Genomic DNA, 13,116 nt, shown 5'->3' with positions numbered 1-13,116 from the left:
ACCTAAATCATTTTTAATAACAAAAATAGTATATTGGTATTAAAGAAGAAAAAAGAAAAATTTACAATTGGGGATCATTTTCGCATGTAAATTTCCCTATGTCTGAACCATTTTAGCCTTTTTGGCAGTTAATTTTTTATGTGTGCATTTTGGGAAATTCTACTTTTTATACAATTCCCTGCCGTTTTACAAGGGTTTTAATAAGGGTTAATGATAGGATTAAAATAATTTATTTTAGGGGTGGCTTGCCACTTGGATCTAAGATCAGTAGTAAGAGAAAGGGAGGGTTTTAGGGGTGGGAATAACTTGCTACTCGAGATTAGTATTAGCATTAGAGTTAATGGAGGGTTTTTTTATAAGGAAACCTTGCCACTAGTATATAGGATTAGTGTATATTTTTATTTACAAAATTTTCAGCATGACCTACCTTGTCTCAAAAAACACAGATAATTTATCTCACTTTGCAAAAACAATGTCGGTTAATTGTATGAAAATAAGAATAAAGGATCACTTTACGTTAAACTTAAATGTGCATCTAATCCACTATTTTTAATTTCAAATTTATTTCTTTTCTTTTCACAAACTTAAGTCTCATTGGAGAATGTGATTTTGCAGAAGGTGTTAAGCTATAAATTTACCACATATTGAATAGATGTATTAAATTCTAATCATGGCTATATAATTCCAGAAAATCTGAGTAACCTAGCTACACAGAGGTTTCCATGTTTCAGTACTACCAGGAAACTGATGATTCCCTACAAGAATGAAACGCACAAACTTCTCTGTAGCTTAACTGCCATAAATATTTTTTTCATAGCTTACTACTTAACTCTACTCACATATTAAGCACTGTTGAAGTAAATACTGAAAATTGATGCATAAAATATATAATCTCATAACATTTAAGTTGAATACATGAAATAGTGTATGCGTGTGTGTGTAAACATAGAGAAAGGATGTTTGTTTTTCGTCTGAGTAAATGGAGTTTATCAATGCTACTGTTGAAACATGTTCTACATGTGTAGCCTCATGTTTGTATAATAAAACTTTTATTTCATATAAATAGCGTTATTTATTATTAAGTACTATTATACAAAATATATGGCATAATCATGTTGACACACTGGTTCCCTTCAGATCACCGAAGTTAAGCAACGTTGAACCTGGTCAGTACTAAAATGGATGACCATTCGGGAATTTCAGGTGCTGTAAGTATTCTCCATTTATCTTTGCATTGTTTTCAGTCAGTCTTGGGCCTCTTCTTGCCACTGGACCCAAGAGTGCCGATTCAGGAGAGGTGTGGTTGGAAATTGTGCAACCCGTGCGTCACAATTACATTTGCAGCTATCCTTATAGGGTTGTCCATTGTCTCTTAAGACTAAATGGAGGCATCAATTATACAAATCCAATATATGCATAGAAACCTTACCTGGATTTAACCTTGGAGGAGGGATCAAAGTTCCCAAATAAGATTAAGGATCTCGTGAATTTCTTCTGCCTGCATTAAATGAGTTTAGAATGGCGATAAGGACAGACTCTCTTTGAATCCGCTTCATGTATGACTTCAAGACTCTCTCTCTCTCTCTCTCTCTCTCTATATATATATATATATATATATATATATATATATATATATATATATATATATATATATATATATATATATAATGTGTGTGAGAGAGAGACAAAAAGCAGCTGATGCAAATTAAACTGCATTTCTGTGTTAGCACACGTGTATGAGACTAAAAAACTTAAGCTCTATGTTGCATTGAGCACTATTGAAAAATTTTGGTTTTTAAGTTAATTTTATCAATGAACTTAATATATGAGTTATATATATATAATAGAAAACTTTGTTGAAATTCAAAGTCTTACATTTTTTTCTTTTTTGTAATTTTTGTTTATTTCATCTTGGATTTCTTCATTACAGCCGTTTCGTAAATGGGATGGCTATTTTATGATTTTATGTGTTCCTAAAAATTTATTTTCACCAACTCGTCAGATGTTATTTCCATTCGATGTTACCAACAAAAAGTTAATTTTGTACATGATAAACCTGGTGTTTTCGTTTGGGGAAAAAGAAATTCTATACCCACGTTGTTACAAGTCGTCTATCTTGGGTACCGTGCAAACCAAAATTTCTGTTTTAAACCTTCATTTCGTATTTTTTATTTTTTTGTTTTAGTTTTAATTTCCAATTTTTTTTCCCTGTTATTTATTCTTTCCTATTTTTTTAATGATTTTTATTTCTACATTTATGCATGTTTATTCTAATATTCATTTTGTTTGATTTCGAATTCTTATTTATTAGTTAATGTCTTTGTTTCAAGGGAAGATCACTCTCATGGAATATATTTTTATTACTAAAGTTACTTCCGTTACATTTTTTCTTTACCTATATTATACGTTTTGGATTTAGTTTATTTTCTCATCTAATTGTTTCATTATTTTTCATTCCATTTATTTTTAATCATATTTATCCGTTTTTTTTTTAATTATACTCTTACGTTCCATTTTGTTGTTCTATTTATGTTAACATTATTCTTACATGATCGCTTGATTTATGTTTTTCATTTTTTTTTATGTTACTTGCTCTTCATTTCCGTTTATGTTAATTTTTTTTTTGTCTGGTCTAATGCGTGAAATTAAGTATCGATTTCTGTGCAAACATCCGTGAATTTGTTGTGGAGACGCCCACTAATTAACATAGGTGGGTGAGTGAGATATATAAAGGTATCAATCACCAATAACGGGAGTTCTGCAACAACCGCCAAATAGGCAAGATGCCTATGTTGCCTCCAGTAAGACATGCAACACGCCACCTACCGGAATATCTCCAACTGAAGTATATCTGAAGACATGTAAATATGTATATAACTTTTCTACCTAATATATTATTGTTATACCTTTACTTTCCATGTTCTTAATTATTTGTGCAGACACAACAGAATTACATCTTGTCGTCTGTTTAATAATTTTTCTTTTGATATTAGTATATGGTATGCTTCTAGTATGCAAAGGTTGCATCTTTTTGATTTGCTTGGTTTATATTTTTTCGCTCTATCTACGATGGACCATCTTAATTTATATTCAATTTTATTTTTCTTTAATTCCTTAACCCATACTGCTAATGTGATTGAGTTTTTCTTAGTTTTTTTTTTCTTGTTATTTTCGTTATTACAATTGGTTCTGTTGCTATCTTCATTATTGTGATTGTCTCCATTGTTACCATCTCTTCTAATGTTTTGATTTTTATCTGCATTGTTGTTGTTTTCGTTACTTGTAGTGTTATTTTCTTTCTCAGTGTCTTGTTTAAACAATGTTAGGTGCTTACGATATCTGTCCTTAAAGCAAGTTCCGGTGCTCCCTAGATATACTTTAGTTTCATTATTTGTTACAACTTCACATTTGTATACTACGTTTGAGGTTAAACAGCCCCCTCCCCAGTGGACATTCAGTAGGGTTCCGGCAGTTACATTCTTTTACGTTGTTAGATTTATTTTCGGTCTTATCTGTTTTTCAAAAATTTGCTTAATTTTGTATTGTTGGAGCCAATTACGGTATTTTTAAAAATTTATTTAGCAGATGTTGAGAAGGATAGCTTAAAAATGTTTTTATTAATTATCTTACTTAGTTTACTATCTTGCTGAAAATTTTTGCCTATAATTTGGTAAAATTCCCTCGGGATGTTATTTTTTATGTTATATATGTTATGTTATATAAACGGCTATCTGTCTGTCGGCCTGTCCGTCTATTTGTCTCTATATTTTCAAACTCTATGTCCTCCGAAACTAAAAGCCATAGAGCGGCTCTAGGGGGTCTCAAATGATTGGATTTTTTATTTTCCGTTCTTTTGTGGATCTTTAGCCAGTTAAAATTGTTTTTAAGGGGTCAAAATTGAAAAAAATTGTTAAACATTTTGTACATTATCTTAGTTTATCTTTAATTTTTAATCGATTTATATGCGTGTCACGTTGGTACAATGGTAACGTCACCAGCTTTGAACGCTACAGTTTCGGTTTCGATTTTAGCTGATGGAACCTAAATACCTTTTGTTTTTACTTTTGAAATCACGCCTCTATAATAATATATATGAAATCTAGACAAATTAAAATATTACATTTAAGCGTATTTTACACCCGGGTAAAGACCCCCCCCCCGCTAGTCTATTTATATATAAATATATAGATATATTTAGATATGTATACATACCTAATATTTATCTATCTATCATATAAAAGGAACTGTGTGTGTGTGTGTGTGTGTGTGTGTGTGTGTGTGTGTGATAGTTCGGTTCCCTATGCAATTGGAAACAGCTGGGTTGATTTGTTTTTTTAATTTCACACGAAGGTACTTGATGGGTCTGGGAGTGTTTTTATGTTGGTTTTATATTGGAATGCTCCCGATAAGTATCGAAAATCGATAACAGAAACAATCCTATTAAAGAAAGAAAGTCTGATTTTGACCAAAGTTAACACTTTTATACAGTCTAACATCACAAGTCCATTTGAGAAGTTTTATCACCATACAAGCTGAAAGAACCAGCCCATAAAATCAACTGTAGATTCTTTTATAAGACAGGAGCATGTTTGAAATTAATGTTCATGATACTTTACTTTTTCATGCTTAACTTTAATTCAAATAATTATGTAAAAATAATTTCAGAAAATTAATAGTAGGCTCTTTGATGAGATGATTGTTTATGTTTAGAACACAGTTGAACCCTGATACTTGACTTTTGCATTTTAAACTTTAATGTAAACCATTATTTAAAAATAATTTTATAAAATCAACTTAAGATTCTATACAGTGCAATCTATTGTGAACTAAGTCACTGCAGTGAGGAATATGAAGCTTCCTTCCAGTACACCGTGGAGGAAAACGATCCCCAGCAAGAACGGGCAACCAATCAATTTGATTGAAAAATGGGTGATTTCACGGATTTCAATGACAAAACTATGGAAGGCTGGAATATTTGTTGATCTTCATTCAATCCCGGGCAACAACAGGCGTTCCTGCTAATATATAAATATACGAGTGGCGTTTCAAAAGTAATTCCTCCTATTTTTATTCCACCCAAAATGGATTGCAGATTGCATTTTAATCATGGCAGTCCTTATGCATTCATGACCTGAAAGTTTAATGTCTTTGCTGTAGATATCGACCGTGTGAGACTCTAATAAAGCAGACCCTGTCAAGGGCGTGCGTAAGGAGCTGAGATTCGTCATTAAATTCCTGGCAAAAGTACATTGAGCATAGTGGTGACTATGTAGAAAAATAAATTCCGGAGCAGAAAAGGTTGCCCGTTTTAATGGTGCCGCTTTTATCTTTGTAGCTCTTCAACTTTTTTAGTTAAAAGTAGGTGGCTTTACTTTTGGAACTACCCTTATTATATATATATATATATATATATATATGTATATATATATGTATATATATATATGTATATATATATATATATGTATATATATATATATATATATATATATATATATATATATATAATTCATTAGAATACAAAATAATACAAAACTTATGATATATAATTCAGTTGAATACAAGATTTATATATATAATTCAGTAGAATACAATATATATATATATATATACATACATATATATATATATATATGTATATATATATATATCTTATATATATAAAAATGTAAATTTGGTTCGTTCCAAACGAATAAAACCATATTTCTACGTTACCAATTTATTTGAAATTTTCAGACAACCCATCTTTAGAGTCAAGGTATGTTTTTATGTTATTAAAATAAATTTACCTCGCGAATTATTAAAATATTAAATAAAATAAATATATTTTTTTAACCGTTAGTGCGAATCTGCTTTGTTGATAAAACTGAACTTCCGGTTCGATTCATTTCACAGCCACGAATTGACGAAAGATTTCATTTTCTGTTAACTCGATAAGTAAAAAAAAAAAAAAAAAAAAAAAAACATAATTCATTTGTTTATCTTCCAAATTTTTTAATTTACACATTTTTTCTTTATTATATAAGACCAAAAAAAAGTTTGTCGCTTGCTTTTTGAGTTTTTTTTTTTTGTTTTTCGATATAAGATTGGTTGGTAAAGTACATTTTTTTTTTGTCCGCGCTATTTTTTAAATCGTATTTCCAGGTTTAATTAGATTTATTATATGTTTTTTTATTCAATTGTAAGGTTAAAAAACACCCTCCCCTCCCCATGTTAAGAATGGCTTTTTAAATATTAACGTTATTATTACAACACGGATCACTCTCTGCATGAGTACTGTACTTTCACCTAACCCATCTTTAGGTCGAGGTATGTTTTTATGTTATTAAAATAAATTTACCTCGCGAATTATTAAAATATTAAATAAAATAAATATATTTTCGTAAGCCATTACTGCAAATAAACTTACTCATGCAGAGAGTGATCCGTGCTGAAATAATAACGTTATTATTTAAAAAGCCATTCTTAACATGAGGAAGGGAGGGTGTTTTGTACCTATTCTGTACTTTAACCTTACAATTGAATAAAAAAAAACATATCATAAAACTTTAATTAAATGTGGAAATACGATTTTAAAAAAATAGCGCGGAGCACTCTCTGCATTAGCACACACACACACAAAAAAAATAATAATCCCATATTTTAAAAATTTAAATTCAATTTAACTTTAAAATTTATGTTAAGGCTTTTCACTCATAAAACATTACGTTTTAATTGTTTAGTTTCTTTTCACGGTATTGTTTACATAAAAAAGTTTGTTTCAACTTTTTTCTAAACTGTTTCATTTTTACGACATGCCTCAACGTATTATAAAAATCCTAACCTCCACATGTTAAAAAAAAAAAACGCCCTTCCATAAACCTCGAAAGCCGTTCTTAATATGGGGAGGTTGGGGGTGTTTATTCCGAAAGCCGTTTTAACATGTGGAAGTTAGGGTGTTTACTGTTTATAATATGCTGGGGCGAGTCGTAAAATTAACGAAGTTGCTATCTATTATTTATTGCAAAAATTGCTTGAAATTTATTTGACAAAAAAAATTACATTTTGGTACTCCTTGGGCGTTGAGTTCCATGGCGACCAGCAGAAAAAAATAATAGTCGCTCCCTTAGTCCCCACCCCACCCCGCACGTAACATATTTTATTTACTGACGTTGCCGTAACTAAACGATTATTTGTCACATTTACAAACATTTATTCATTTATTTATTTTGAAGAAAGTTTTACTTATGAATATTAAAAGAAAAATGGGTACTCATGCAGAGAGTGATCCATGCTGAAATAATAACGTTATTATTTAAAAAGCCATTCTTAACATGGGGAGGGTATTTAGTACCTATTCTGTACTTTAACCTTGCAATTGAATAAAAAAAAACATATCATAAAGCTTTAATTAAACGTGGAAATACGATTTTAAAAATAGCGCGGATCACTCTCTGCATTAGCACCGAAAAATGTTACTAAGCATTTATTAATAATTTCTCACTTTTACAAACATTTGATTTTAAATTTCTTTTTAAATGACGACTGTTATCGATTTTTTTTAAATATCCCCCCCAAATGGTGTTTATTCCAAAATCCGTTGTTAACATGGAGAGGTTGAGGGTGTTTATTCTGAAAGCCGTTCTTAACATTTGTGGAGGTGGACCTAATGAAAATAAATAAATAAATAAATAAATTTAAAAAAAAAACTAAATCATTTACTGATAACTTCTCACTTTTACAAACATTTTTAAATTTACATGCGCGGATGAACAAATTGTTGAATAATGTGAAAACAAAACGTTTTTGTAATAAACTTCGGAATAATTTTTGGGGTAAATATTTACATTTAGGTCCACCTCCACAATTTTCTTTTTTAAATGACGACTTTTATTGATTTATTTAAATAAATTTACTTCTCCGCAACTTTTATTGATAAATAAATCTACTTCTCTGCTACGGGCACTGAACCCCTCTTTTTTTTTTTAATAGTATTTTCGGGTGGGTATGCTGACAACAAATATCCCTTAAATTTTGCCAATAGTCACCCCCCCTTCAAAAGTGGTGTTTATTCCGGAAGCTGTTCTTAAGATGAGGAGGTGGGGGGGGGGTGATTATAAGGTGGACCTAATCTAAAAAAAAACAAAAAAAAACAAGTTTTTTATGCGCACATAAGCAACTATTTTTTTATTAACTTTTTTTTTTACTTTTTTATTTAAACTTTTTTTTTTTCATTACAACAATAATGAACCAATTTAAATCTTCCGGCATGCGTTTAAGGGTTACGAAATTATCAATAAATCGTTTAGTTACTAAGCCAACGTCAGTAAATAAAAAAATGTTACCTGCGCATGCATTAGCCTTGACTAGGGGTGGGCTAAGGGAGCGACCATTAAATAATTATGCTGGTCGCCATGGAACTCAACGCCCAAGGAGTACCTAAAGTGGCACTTATGCACTTATGTTATCGTGCTACTTTTTAAAATAGTATTTTCATGTTAAATTCAAATTTTACATTATGTTTTTCTTTTATTAATTTGTTAAGTGAAAGTACAGATAACCCGGTCGGTTTCTAATGTGAGGAAAATCTAGCCCCCCCCCCCCAAAAAAAAGGGTTACTCTGGATAATAACAAAACATTAAAATTGCCTCAGTCTCAAAAGATTTCTTCTCTACTGAACGAGGCAAAAAACGGTGAAGTGTAGTTCACCTTCTGTTTCTCTCCCCCTCTTTCTTCCTCTCTTAATATCTCTCTCTTTCCCTCTCTCAATCTATCTTTCTCTCTATATCACCCTCTCCATCTCTCTTTGAGCCCCTTTCTCTCTCTAACTCCCTCTATCTCTCTCCTTTCCTCTGTCTCATCCCTCTCTGTTTCTAACTCTCCCCCTCTCTCTTTATCTATCAATCCCTTTATCTCTCTATCTCCTTCTCTTTCTCCATCTCACTTTCTCTTTTCTATCTATATATCTTCCTCTCTATCTGTCCATCTCTAATCCCTCATCCTATTTTAGTCTCCTAAATTGATTACAGTGAATAAGGCATTGTCAAAACATGGATAAATCCTATTTTAGTCACCTAATTTACTGACTGTGAGAATAGAAGTTATTTGGAAATTACTGCTACCTTGAACAGCACCAGAAGTAACTGGTAAAACCTTTCTAATTAAATTGATTTTGGTAGCCATTTGGTAACAAAATGACATAGCCTTAGCCCTTGCTGCATGAGGAATACCTGCGACCTTGCTGCCAAGTAGAAGAATTATTTATTCTACTTTAAAACATTCAATTTTTCAAAAATCTCATGTTCGACATCTCCAAAATATCCAATATGGGGAAAAATATTGCAGAAATGCAAGCTTATTGTTTAGGATGAATGCACAATGGTACGCAAAAAATCACTTGAGGCTCTTGGTCGATCCTTGCAAGATTTGCGTGGCAATGTCAGACCATTTGGGAATGCAGTAATATGGCTTGCAGAAGATTTCAGACAAATGTTACCTGTTATTATTCAATCAACATCAGCAGATGAAATAAATGCTTGCCTCAAATACTCTACTTTTTTGTTCCATATGAAGACATTAAATTAACTCAAAATATGCATGTCCAGTTGCCGACTGTTCGATCCGCACAAAATTTTTTGCATCACTTGTGGGAAATTGGGTACGAAAAAGTGCCAGCTGATCAGAGTTAAGGGCAAAATTCTTTGACTTTTAACTTCTGTAATTTCTGTAATTTTATTTCATCAAAAGAACAGTTAGTTTAAAAGGTTTTTGCAGATATTCAAATTATAAGAATTCCACTTGACTGAGTGAATGAGCTATTCTTGCAGGTCAATACAAAGACGCTCATGAACTTAACGCTATTATTCAATGTAAAATTGCAAGTGAGGTAGTCAAATACAAATCCATCGACACTGTTGTGAAAGCAGATAAAGTGGTAAATTATCCAACAGCTATATTTGCCAGGGATGCCACCGCATGTATTGCAACTGAAATTTGGTGTACTAATTATCATGTTGTGAAATATAAACCAATCCAAGCTTTGTTTTTTCACATGGACAATTTATGTTACGTATTCAAGAGTTACCAAACCAGAAATTCTCTATATCAGCTAAGAAAATGGAACAACAAAAACTGTGTACCCATGCAAAATGGAAAATTAAACCTATAAGAAACATGCTTTTTCTCATTTTAGAACTTTTTCCATTGCGCCAACTTGAGCCACAGCAATGCCTGGCAGGGTAGAGCTAGTATATATATATATATATATATATATATATATATATATATATATATATATGACTACTTCGTTTAATCACATAAATTTATATACGAAAGTATGAATTTATGTGTAAACTTTAAGTATTTACTTTAACAGTGCTCAATACGTAGGTAGAGCTAGGTAGTAAGTTATAAAATATATACAGCGATTAAGCTACACAGAATATTCCGTGTTGTGGATGAAACGCAGAATATTCTGTGTAGCTTAATCGCCATATATATTTTATAACTTACTATATATATATATAGATACAGAAAGGTAGTTCCAAAAGTAAAGTCTCCTATTTTTTAACTCAAAAAATTGATTACATATATATATATATGTAATATATATATATATATATATATATATATATATATATAGAGAGAGAGAGAGAGAGATATCGTGTTATGTTCTGATAAAATTGGTTGTATGTCATGAAATGCATCATGGAAAATATTTTATTTGATAGCATTTATTTCTTCTGAAATATTTTAAATAATGCATTACATAATGTGTATCCTTCATTAAAAACAAAAATGTACCATCTGCATTAACTTGAAGCCCCAGAGACTTGATCTAACATGCATAGGTCATAATTAATGATCATCAAAAACTTAATAGTTGGCCATGAGGCTTTTAAGCTAATGTTCAAATCAGTCACTCTTAAAGGTATGAAAGTATACAAATATAATCATAACACTGGATGGAATCTTGTAGCATAAGATTGAATTATTTAAATACTAAAATTGCTGAAAAATTATGATTTTCAATTCTAAATAAAAATGGTTTCAAGATAATATTTATCCATTAGAAAGAAGTTCAAAAATGGATTTTCTTCCATTTCCTTTATGTGAAATTACTTATCCTCAGGATCTAATATGTTCAAAAGCTGAGGGAAATTATTACTTTAATAAATTTAAGACCTCCGAAATAATGGGCCACAATGTTGATAGCTTTCAAGACAGAGTAATCTTCTTTGTCCACGAGGAAAGAGTAAACAGCTACCAAAACCTGGAAACCTTAAAATTTAATTTCTTTATTTTTTATTTTTTGCTAATGTTGATTCCCTTTTTTATAATTTAGAAGCCATATATTACTTCTAATGATATTTAGGAGTTCTGTATGCATGTATTTTCGGGTACAGAAGGCAATTTAACATGAACAGGGAATAAATAAAGTAAAAAAAAAAAATAGTGTTTTTCAGGCTATAAATAAAAACGGGTATCTTGCGAGTAAATATTCCATTTCATGGAATTAGGGACTTTTGGGTGTGTATATATATATATATATATATATATATATATATATATATATATATATATATATATATATATAGTAACTAAACACACACATGCATACATACATACACATCTATATAATACACATATGCAAATGTATATATACTAAGCACATTTATATTTTACTTAATTACTATTAATTTCTTAATCATCCTTATCATTCTATATTTATATGCTAACAAGTTTGGTTTAGTATAATATTCATGACTTCACAATGTAGTTTCATTATTCATGTATATTATTATCCTTCATCTTATATCACATTACATTATGCTTTCTATAATGACACTTTACAGTATGCTTGCTGTGTGTCCATTACCCAAATTATTTGTTATTTCAAGGTAATATCCTATTCATATATTTGTAAATGCAATAGTAATATCAAACTAATTATATGCAATTTAATTTACTTAATATACATTATTTAGTACTATTTGTTTCATAACTACATCTATATTATCTTCTAATAAAATATATAACGTCTCTTTTTTTCAGATATTTATTATATTTTATCCTATAGATAATCGTTTAATTTATCCATTTTTTCGCTATTATACATGTTATGTTTATATTTGGCTTTATGTAAGCAAAACCCTATTATTTCATTACATTTATTTACAATATCATCTTGATGTGTTAATATTTCTACCGGCTCAGTGATACATAGGTTACATGTTCCTCTTTTATTAGAAGTGTATTTCATAGCCTTAACTAAGTTGGTCTAATAATCCACTGAGAATTCTTTTTTTCTTTAAGTTCCTTTATATATGATGCTAGTATATGGCACAATCACGTTGACACACCGGTTCTCGCCAGATCACCGAAGTTAAGCAACGTTGAGCCTGGCCATCAGTTGGGAGACCATTTGGGAAGGCTAGGTGCTGTATGTGCTTTCCACTTATCTCGACCTTGGTTCCAGTCGCCCTGAACCTCCACTTGCCACTGGTATTCAACAACGTCGACCTAGGAGAGGTGTGGTTGGAGATTGTGCAACTCTTGCTACAAAAGTTTCACATGCAGGCACCCTTACAGTGGGTATCCATGGTCTGTCAAGACTAATGGAAGCCTTACTTTACTTATATGATGCTAGTGATATAGATGTTTTTTTTTTTTTGTATCTATTCTACATTTCTTTATTACTGCCATATGGTTATTGGTCCTCCCGACAAAACGAGGGTGGACCTGTAAATTTACTCTTGTCCATTCGTCTGTCTGCACTTTTCTCTTTAACTACGTCTTGGAAATTTTTGAAAGTAACAGAATAGATTTGGTTGATCCCCTAGGGGTGCTCTCGTGTTAAAATGGCTACAATTGATACTTTTATGCTTATTAAAAAAAAATTAATGCCTTGGATTTTTGTAAAACTTTCTGAAAAGTTGTAATTAACTGATTTTCTATATAATTTTGTTTGTTTATACTTTGCAATAACTCTTGAGTGTGCCTCATGGCCTCTTTTAGGGCTAATAAAAATACTCCATTTTTGGGACTATTTTACCATATTTGTCCCAAGTTTTCTGTGTATGTCTATTTAGCAGTTTTGCATGGTGCTGAACTCAAATTTAAATATGTTAAGGCCTTGGG

General features: G+C 30.7%; 1 protein-coding gene and 1 pseudogene across 1 annotated transcript in view; one reads left to right on the top strand and one right to left on the bottom strand.

The window, feature by feature from the left end:
- Positions 1–13,116, bottom strand: part of LOC145246462 (cyclin N-terminal domain-containing protein 1-like) — a 637,275-nt gene that overhangs the window by 273,213 nt on the left and 350,946 nt on the right. The gene's annotated exons all lie outside the window — the stretch shown is intronic.
- Positions 1,098–1,215, top strand: LOC145247060 (5S ribosomal RNA; annotated as a pseudogene).

The sequence above is a fragment of the Euprymna scolopes genome, chromosome 24 (genome assembly GCF_053919585.1).
Source record: "Euprymna scolopes isolate OS-2025 chromosome 24, ASM5391958v1, whole genome shotgun sequence".
Classification (NCBI taxonomy): Eukaryota; Metazoa; Mollusca; class Cephalopoda; order Sepiida; family Sepiolidae; genus Euprymna; species Euprymna scolopes.
Note: the sequence above shows the minus strand (reverse complement) of the source record. Positions and strands in the feature narration are given on the sequence as shown.